The sequence below is a fragment of the Patella vulgata genome, chromosome 4, assembly GCF_932274485.2.
Source record: "Patella vulgata chromosome 4, xgPatVulg1.2, whole genome shotgun sequence".
Taxonomy (NCBI): Eukaryota; Metazoa; Mollusca; class Gastropoda; family Patellidae; genus Patella; species Patella vulgata.
The window spans coordinates 65,428,865-65,439,488 of NC_065882.2; the positions used below are offsets into that span (position 1 = coordinate 65,428,865).

At 36.9% G+C, this 10,624-nt stretch overlaps 1 long non-coding RNA gene across 1 annotated transcript; it reads right to left on the bottom strand.

The window, feature by feature from the left end:
- Positions 1-2,346: 2,346 nt before the first annotated feature.
- LOC126817070 (uncharacterized) lies at positions 2,347-6,496 on the bottom strand. The gene is made up of 2 exons (XR_007678746.2): positions 5,976-6,496; positions 2,347-3,991 (listed from the first exon to the last, which is right to left on the bottom strand). It is a non-coding gene; the product is annotated as an uncharacterized LOC126817070 (long non-coding RNA).
- Positions 6,497-10,624: the final 4,128 nt, after the last annotated feature.

A 10,624-nucleotide genomic window follows, 5' to 3' on the forward strand; every position in this document is an offset into this window, starting at 1 on the left:
TCTAGCCTCGTTCTTTGAGTCCCTTGTTACAAATGACGCTAAATGCATTATGGTACACGATTCGTGTACCAATGGTAAAATGTTTATTTTGTCTTAAATATTGGATTTCAGAAGCCCATCTTTTCTCGGTAAGATCACAACATCAATGTTGATTTAAATAGACAAATACTTTGTGTTATCAATGTCCAAGACTTTGCATGATATTGAGTTAGAGACTTAGCTACTTTAAGTAATTATCAGAAAACCATTACAATTTGTTTGGTTTTTATAAAGTTTTGCCCCATGTTAACGTTTAGTATGCCAAACTTTTGACATCATGGATTAAGCTGTTCAAATCATAAAAATTCATTGAAAATCAATATACTTGTTCCGTCTCAAGACCTTAAACTTGTATCAATCTGAAGTCAATCGGATGATAACTTTCACCTCTAGAGCGTCACAAGATTCTTCAAAGTGATCAAGGGCCATAACTTGGTAGTAAATATCGGAAATCGTTTAAAATCAATATGATTCTTCGTCTCATGACCTCAAACACAGTGTATACATTTACAGTCAATCGGATATTAACTTTAGTCTCTAGAGCATTTACAAGATTTTTAAAGTGATCATGGGTTATAACTCTGGCAGTAATTATCGAAAATCGCTGAAAATGAATACACTTCTTCGTCTCATGACCTTAAACACTGTGTATAAATTTAAAGTCAATCGGATATTAACTTTTACCTCTAGTGCGGCCACAAGATTTTTTGAAGTATCAAGTGCCATAACTCTGGCAGTAATTATCGAAAATCGCTTAAAATGAACAGACTGTCTCATGACCTTTAACACTGTGTATAACTTTAAAGTCAATCGGATAACTTTAACCTCAAGAGCAGTCACAAGATTTTTCAAAGTGATCAAGGGCCATAACTTTGGCAGTAATTATCAGAAATCATTGAAAATCAAGGGGCTTCTTCGTCTCACTGTGTATAAATTTAAAGTCAATCGGATATTAACTTTAGCCTCTAGAGCGTCGCACAAGCAATTGTGGACGTCGGACCGCCAGCAACGACAATGTACGACCCCATTTCAATGTGAGCGTATAAAAAGGGCAATAACTATACGTAATTATTGGAAATTGCTGAAATTCACTAGGCTTCTTCATGTCACTATTCTAAATGATGCGTATAAATTTTATCCTTAAACAAGGGCCACAGGTTCAACAATGTGGAACAAGGGCCATAACTCCAAGAAAAGAAATTAACGGAAATTATTGAAATAAAATAGGATTCTTCAACTCACTGGTGTAAACAACATATATCAATTTCAAAACAATCAGATGATAAATGTAGTCTGTAGCGTGTTCACAAGAAATTGTGTACGGCAGATGTTTGTACGGAGAGACATACGGACAAGGGCTATGGCAATATACGACCACATTTCCATGTACGCTGGTGTGTACCGTTTTTTTTTAAAAATTGTTACCGTCTTAATTATTTGCTTTTGGAGGCCCGTTTTCATGGCAAGATACTTTAGAATTGATTTGAAATAAATATTCATTACAAAATTTTGCCAATTCTCATTAGAAATACTTAAAACACTGTCGGTTTTCATTTGAATACTTGACAATTTCAGATATCGTTGAAGTCTGTGAAACATCTTCATGCACCAATGACTGCAAAGGAATTATCCTTATGATGTAACATGGGATAACGGTTTCTGAGTGATGGCGGTAAAAAAATAATTATGAATCCATTTTCGTAACAGTTCCATGAACTTATTAGCAGGCGCTAGTGTTTACAAACATAAGGTCGCTTTACCATGTTAATTGTTTGTCACAATTCATGAGATACTTTGAACTAGGATTCAACTGGATAATATTGAGTTACAGCCTTAAGACCATAAGTGACATTTTTGTTCAAGAAGCTTCCATTCTCTAAATGAAGATCAATTCATAAGAGTAATCCTCTAGATCCATCTGGCATATTCTGACCATTACCATCTAGTCACTTGCTTCATTACCAAATATCTGTTCACTCACAAAAGCGGTAGTTTGTTTTGTTTTTTTATCGGAATCCATTGGTAGTTGGGTAATACATATAAAGTACGATATGGACTGGTCCCTTAGGCAGGAAAATGGACGAATAAATGCCAGGTATTCATTCATGGGAGATACTAAGGTGAGCAATGAAATCGCATCAGAAAAAGTCATTTAAATTGATGTAGATTGAGAACACTTTTTCAAGGTCTGTCAATACATTTTGATCACATACATAAAATTACAGCCCCCCCTTACCCACATGTTTTACCATCAGTGGACATGCTCTAACTTGCTGGAAAAGGATTGCTTTACAAGATTCAATATGATTTACCACTTTAGTATTCAGTTTATTACGATTCAATTCAAGTTCATTATAATTCAGTAAATAAAATATAGCAGCACTGGTTCAAATAAGTCTTAACTAAATACTGATAACATTCATGAGGAGGGTTCCAGTTTAAAAACAGTCAATAATGTCAGGTCAAGCTCGCGTTGGATTAGCATAATATACAATATCTCAAATATCACCCTGGGTATTATTACTAGTGTAAGATCACAGCATGTTAACACACTTCCCATTGTGTTATATTAAAGGAAGGTGAATCACACTTAGTACAAAATGGTGAAATAAGGTTGTTCCCACAATCAAATTATCAACGATGTAAATAGTCCACATCATGAAAAACAAAGTCAATGGGCAAGTTATGTTTTCAGGATGTTACATCAGTTCATCAAGATTATGCCGATAAAAAAAGGTAGACAATGGCGACCACGCAGTATGGACAGATGAGCACTTGTATTGTCTGTATGTTTTCAAATTCACACACCCAAGTCAATTTTATCAATTTCAAATGCGATCAATGTAAACAATGGCAGGCAATAGTTCATGAAAAATGGTATGATAATGATACAAATGTACAAGTTTCAATATGGTCAAGTTCAAGTCACTGTTCATAAATATTACATAAAATTCGAGCACATGTATTAGCAAGTGGCAAAATCAAAACCTCTTCAAGTTAATTCTTTCTTGAGGCACAATATTCAAAGTTTCAGTTTTATCATACATTAAGTGAAGATGTATCGATCACCTCAATTTGGAAGTCAGTATTCAAGTAATCTTATATACATGGTCCATTATTTAGTTACGGGCAAATGTTGACAGTCATATTAGGATCAGGGTCTGGGATTAAGTTGACAGGCAATCATTAAAGTTCTAGGCAAAGTCGACAGGTAATCATTAAATACAAGATGAAAATCGATAATAGGCAATCATAAAACAGTTGTGAATATGTCGACAACACACACAATAGTTCAATTCATGTATCACTAAAATACTCTACGCATTGTCTAGTTTAAACCGTAGATCTAGGTAATTACTCATATAGGATAAAATATATTGACTTCATAAGTCGCAGGCCAGTAAACAATAACCCACAACATTCAAATTATCGAGGGCTCAAGGTTCGGAAACAAAATCATGGAATCAGATGTCAAGAACATCACGGGCAGTCAACAGGGTATAAAGATTTCAATGTGGTAGTCAATAAGTGTTTTTAAAAGAATTGTACTGGCATATGAATAACCACTACTTTAAAGAGGAGACGGATCACTTCAAGATCCCCAGCCACCTCCATTGTTGTATCGGCCACCGCCGCCTCCTCCTCCATATCCCCTATCGTCACGTCCACCCCCATATCCACCATCACGTCCACCCCCATATCCGCCATCACGTCCACCCCCATATCCGCCATCACGTCCACCCCCATATCCTCTATCTCTGCCGCCGCCACCTCCTCGGCCACCACCTCTGTATCCTCCTCCTCCACCTTCTCTAGGGGGTTGATCGCATATGTCTTGTATCAAACTACGGGCAGCCGACTGTGAGCTTGAATCACCAAGTAAATCAACTCGAGCTTGCCCCTCTCTATCACTGTTTCGGCTTTCAATCTTAATTTGGCACCCACTTTCATCCTGCAAAATAATGTATATTTGAAACAACTTGTCAAACAAGCGGTTGCCATGCCATGTAAGATACTCCCACACTTGGCAAGAGATGGACAGAACAAGGAAATCCCATAGGACTGATCCTCAGTGTCCCAATGCTTCACATCGAATTTTGAAAATAGGTAAAATCTGACTAAGACTTGGTTTTAAAAATGGTGTATTGCAAGCAGTTAAAGAGAATTTGTCCATATCGGGGACAATTGATAATGATAAAAATAGACATTGTTTAATACGTCAACCCGTTAAGCGTGACGTTTTTAAAATGTTAACTATCCCCTATTGTGTAATTAATTTGACAAAGAACTATGTACTACTATGTTCTAAGAATAGGTTGGGGAAAATACCTCCAAGGCATTATATTACACCCTACACACAGTGAGTGGCAGTAGTCCAAGACGTAATACAACGTCCTACACATGCTGCGATCGTGGGGGAATTCCCCCAAGTGACGAACTATGTTCTAAGAATAGGTTAGGGAAAATACCTCCAAGGCGTTATATTATGCCCTACACACAGTGAGTGGCAGTTGTCCAGGACATTATATAACGACTTACACACTTAACAGGTTAATCATATCAATATTCTCAAGATCACAAATAACTTGGAGAATACAGGACATAACCCTCATGTAAGCATAAACACAAATATAAATTGTTGTGTAAACCCACCACAGAGACTAACATTTGTTGGCATCTAACAAAACTACCTGGTCATATTCGTATAAAATGTTTCGCTTTTTGTTGAAATTCAATGCAATCGAGACCAACCCAAACATTTGTTGGCCGAACAATGTTTTTGAAATCAAATGAGTTTGATATTGCGAACATTGTTCAGCCAACAAATGTTTGTATTGAAATCAATGCACACCGGCTAACTTCTGATGAAAAAAATTGTTCGGCCAACAAATTTTAGCCGGTATGCACCAGGCTTAATACAGATGTAATTCCTCAATAATTCAACAATAAGTTCAGATTTGATGCACACCAATACCAAAGTAATTCAATACCCCTGCCAATATCGAAAGGAACAAATCTTTGGGATAAGTTTCGCCAATATCGGATTAGAAATTGTGAGACAATGGCGAATATTTTAAAATAAATTAAAGAGAATTACAAGGGAGCCACGGTCGCTAAGATGCTGGCTCACTAGCTTGGAGGTTGGGTGTTTAATCCCTACATTTTCCAACGTGGTTTCCCATTGTCTGGTGCAGGACGGAGGACCTGACAAATCACAAATTTATGTGAATGATACAGGTTTCACAGGGAGCTATACTATACTTTACTCTTTTAATCTACAAAGTACTTAAAACCATTAGTTTCTTTGAACAATATTTGAACAAGCATACTCTCCGCTATTGTAAACGCATTACATGTGATTATCTTTTGTTGAATCCTAAACCAAACTGTAACCATTTATGCATTGTCTGGCTGGGGGCTCCCAAGTTTTTAAAGGCATTAAACCAAGGACATGGTATCAAGGTCGGGATTATAGAAACAGACTATAACTACCAGCAAGATGGCGGTATATTAACACGCACCGGTCCAAATTTGATTACGTAGTGTAACAAATCTCATTCTCTAAAAAAAAAAGTATATGAAAAAGCAACACTGATTGTAATGGAAATGTAAGTTTGTGTTCTAATAAGTGAGGGCTTTGGAAATAAATCCTTCTGAAAATCCTACTAACACCATGACTGGCCGCGGAGCGTTTTAGTAAAACCTTTACACAGCTCGACCACGTGGTTCCCACGCGTTGTAGTTTGGCCTAAATTATTTTTCTTGTCATTTCAACATTTTAGTTAGATCTACATTCAAAAAATAGATTCCCGATATTTTATTTTGATCGCCCGTTTCGAATATTATACTGAGAACCGATAAAGCATTGGTGTACAATCTCACCCAAAATAACCCCCCGAGACCCGGTATTTCAGTAGTTAGGCCTAATTTGTTACCTGCAAATCGCGAATTCTGTTTCCACCTTTTCCAATGATTCTTCCAACATGTTGCTGATCAACATAGAAAGTAGATTTGTCACCTCCATCTCCTCCAGGATAACCTCGGCTACCACCGCCGCCGCCCCGACCGTACTCTCTCTCTTGACCGTAAGACATCTTGCCTGCTTTTTTACTTCTCACAAACTGGTAAATACTACCAAAATTTTGCCCGTTTATGAAGCGCAAGTGTGTTGAAGCGTTATACCTGATGCGCATGCGTTCCGACAAGATTAACCAGGCGTTCGTAAGACAAGACAAAGAAATCATTGACTGAGTGCAGAACAATGATAAAGCCACGCTATAATGTGACCTAGATTTAGTTAGTAACTCCAAAAGCAAAGATTTCAGTTGTCCCACTGTTCCTTAAACAGGCCAAGAAAATTATACGCACCCCCACACACATGAGAGAAAATATAGCTAGAACGGCCTATTGTCAATGTATTTAATTTTCTAAAAAATAAACATGAAGTTCAATTCTGTCTTCATCTAAAGGCGCGTGAAGTAGCCGACGCTATTAGGTTTCTAATTGTTCAAATAATGTACAATCTATATCGATCTCACCTAATTCTTCACCTATTTCTTTATCAAATTTATGTTAGAATGAATATGAGTCAAGAAGTTCAGGGGGTCAATGTGGACCAAGTCGCGAACGGAATATAATATATAGAATTATTTAGCAAATAGAAATGAAATAGGGTTTAACGTCCTGCTGTTTTGCTGACTGGGCTAATGAAGATGGACATAGTGTGCTATTAGGGAAATGTGAGCAGTGAGATAAAAAAAAGAAAGAAAGAAGAGTAGTATGTCTCGTTTAGACTTTAGACCAAGTGTCTTTTTTACTAGAGATTGTTTCCCATAAAAGCTGTGTTCTGTTAATGGGTTACAAAAGGCAAGGTTGTATATATGTCTGCTAAATTTCTCGTAAAGTCACTTATTAGCCATTCAACTGAATTTTTCTAGATGTTTTAATAGATGGATATAATAGCTCACATTTATTCTCAGTATAATAGTTATTGTGTAAGGTCATTTTGATGTTTGAATGTGCAGAGACCGTGTGTGTTAAGGGTGTTAAGGCCTGGGGTCAAGGAATCATGGCTTATCTTCAAAGAATTAATTACAGACCGAGAATCCCCTACTTTAATCTCTTTACTGTCCCTAATGACATTTTAACAATAGATTGTATACATTTTATATCAACACCTTCTTTTAACATCTCTACTAAACCTCGTTTCCCGGTTCGTGTCAGAGTTAACGTAATTATCTATTACATCATCAATGGAATCAATTATCAAGCGTCCATCTGGATGCCCTGACAGGCATTCTGGGATAATTAAATCAACATGTTTTTAAAATCAATCAAACGAATCAAACATCCATTTTATGCCTTGTCCATTATATGGTTACATATATTTGGCCCTATTAAATTTTATAATTTTTTGCATGGACATGCGGTCCTTTAATGAATTCGAATATAATAATAAATTTTTTTTGTTTTGTTTTATAATAGGATTTTTCAGATTTGATATTTCTTTACACAATTATAAGTACCTTTTGTTACGTGCGAATATATCTGAGTTCACCTCTCTTTTATAATTAATAATGTATGAAATCATTACCTTCTAGTTTCATAAGCTTGACATGGTTATTGACGTGAAAATGACGCAGTGGTTCAGTTTTGCTCTTTCCAAATAAAAAGAAAACGCACCTGTGAACCACCATCATTTTTATTACCCCCCCCCCCCCCAAAAAAAAAAACAAAAAAAAACAAACAAAAAAAAGTCCACCAAACTCACACAACAACAAAAAGCACACGACCTAGACACAGAGAGAGTGAACTGGGGATTAGCGGTCCATCACCCTGATCCCCTCACTCGAATTGGGGAGACACGGTGGCTCAGTCAGTAAGACGTTGGCTCACTAACCTGGAGGTCCCGTGTTGGATCCCTGCGCTGACCGAGAAAGTTCTACGGGATATCAAGGCGTGGTTCCTCCTTGTCAGTGGTGCAGGACTGAGAGTCTTGCAAGGGACATTTAATGTGTCGTTTGGATTGGACGAAAAATGGAGGTACCGTGTACACACATTGGCGTGCACGTAAAATATCTTTTGACAGTTGGAATTCGACAAAAGAGTAAGCCGTAGCGCGGCTGTCCGGGCACGATTTTTCTTATAACTCGTGTGTGGCGTATTTCCGTCTTCATTAGCCCAGCCGGAGCAGAATAGTAGGACGTTAAACCCCATTTCCTTTCATTTCCCTCACCCGATTTAAGCGAATCTAACGCAAAAGCAAAGGATCAAAACAACAACACTTGCACCATCCACAATTATTTACCTTGCTGACATAATACAAAAACAATTTATATTGTAAGTTTCAGCTAGGGCTTATATTCTAGGCCTATTTCCTCTCCCTCATGACACACCACGTACGTATGCCCTCTTCAAATAATAAAAAAAAAACATCTTTAGCCAGTTAGCTTATTATGAGTGGAGATGGCGTTCATCAAATAGAAAGCTTTATTATTGAAATTAAAAAGCACATGGAATCAGTATTAAATTTGAAAATTTACAACTTCAACTTCTATTTGGCCCGCTACCATGTATTATTGTAAAGAGACAACTCGAGACAATCACCATGAGCGACTAAATGATCTGGCCAAAAAAGATCGCGCGACTATTTAACTGGGTGGACAACGTGCTTCGTCAGTTCCCGCTTTGCACTGAACAGAACAAGTCGAAGTCATGGATAACTACGGAAGCCGAGGCGGTGGTGGTAGAGGTTTTGGAGGCGGCGATAGCGGAGACAAATTAACATTTTACATTGATCAACAATTTGTTGGAAGAGTTATTGGTAAAGGAGGCAGTAAAATTCGAGATTTACAGGTAAATGTTTCTTTGTGAGAATTGAAAATGAGTTACCGGGTTGATTTTTCACAGAACCACGTGGTTTTGGCGTCCAAATTGATTGAGCCACGTGCTTTCTCAAATGACGAAGCTGCCATTTTGATTTTGGAATGAAACATTTGGTAAAATATTTGTTAAAAATATTGGGACATTGGCCCATCTATTTAAATCGATTTTAATTTGAAGTGTTTTTGTCTTCTACAACCAGAAGGAAAGTTTTGGCTGGCTGGCTCAATGCCGATAGTCAGATATTAAAATAAAAATAATTTCAATGGACAGCATGGCCGCAACTTGAACAATGGACATTACCGGTAGCTTGTTTTTGGCAAATTAAATTGTACCGCGGAACTTTCAACACTTAATATTTTACATGTGGGTTAACTCTAATATTTTACATGTGGGTTAACTCGAGTTAGATCTAGTGACGTTAAAAAAAAAATATTCGACATTGGACAAATTTAATTAGATCTAGGCTAGTGGGAACATTACAATTTTTTTTTTTTTTTTTTTTTTTTTTCTCTCCAAAAAGTATTTTTCTAGGGTTGTAACCGGAAGGTTATTCCTGAACGTGTGATGATAGGACTAGAAGTAATCTGTTCCTGGTAAAATCGTGGTGAATACAATTGTATAGATTAATCATGCATGTAACATTAAATTTTTCTTGATTTAATTTTTTCAGGACGAAAGTGGTTGTCACATTAAAATCGAGAGCCGGGAAAGTGACCGTGAAGGACAAGCCCGAGTTGATTTATCTGGAAATGAAAATGCTCAACATACTGCCAAAAAATTAATTGAAAGTTTATGTAGTGAAGATCGAGGATACGGTGGTGGTGGTGGTGGAGGAGGACGAGGATATGGCGGAGGCGGCGGCGGTTACGGAGGACGTGACGGCGGTGGTTACGGAGGTGGTGGTGGTTATGGAGGCGGCGGTGGTGGATACGGAGGTGGAGGACGAGATGGAGGAAGATGGTAGTCTAGATTGACTGCTAAAACATTTAAGAATTTATAATCAACCTAATGTTGAACCATGGAATTCCAATTTTACAACTTGGGTACCCTGTTTTCTTTAATTCACTAATCCATTCATTAATAGGACGCGGTGATGCACTGTTAATACATCTTCAGAAATGTTGGTGAATATTTTTTTGTTTAGACCAAAGGGTGGTTCAATGAACAATTTTATCTTATGCTCGTATTCAAGTGAATTTTATAAATGAACAATTGCCAACACAAAGCCAATAACTGAACTAGTCGATCCTTGAGTGCTTGAATATTGGCAAATTAATTTTTCCTTTTTGTATCTTATTTGTCACGCCTTATCATTATTTTCATTATGAATAACTTCAATTTTAGTGTTTTGGAGTCCGAGTACGTGTGGTTACCAGTGCTTTCATAATGTTGCATTTGTCCATGTCATTCCAAAATAGACTACATTTTGTGTTATTATGTAATTGAGTCATGCATAATCTATAAATGGACATTGTTGATGACTTGAGAACATAACAAAGAATGTTATTTAGACTGTTAATATCAATAATCATTATTTTGCGCGTATCATTTTGCATTGTAAAAGTGCTTTTGAGAATATCCCAGGTGACAATTTAAGTGGAGTTGTTAACTGCTATTTTTTGAGTTTCCTTAAAGAGTTTTGATCTGAAAATGTTTTATTGGAAACTAAACTACTGACTATATGATCATTAATTATAAT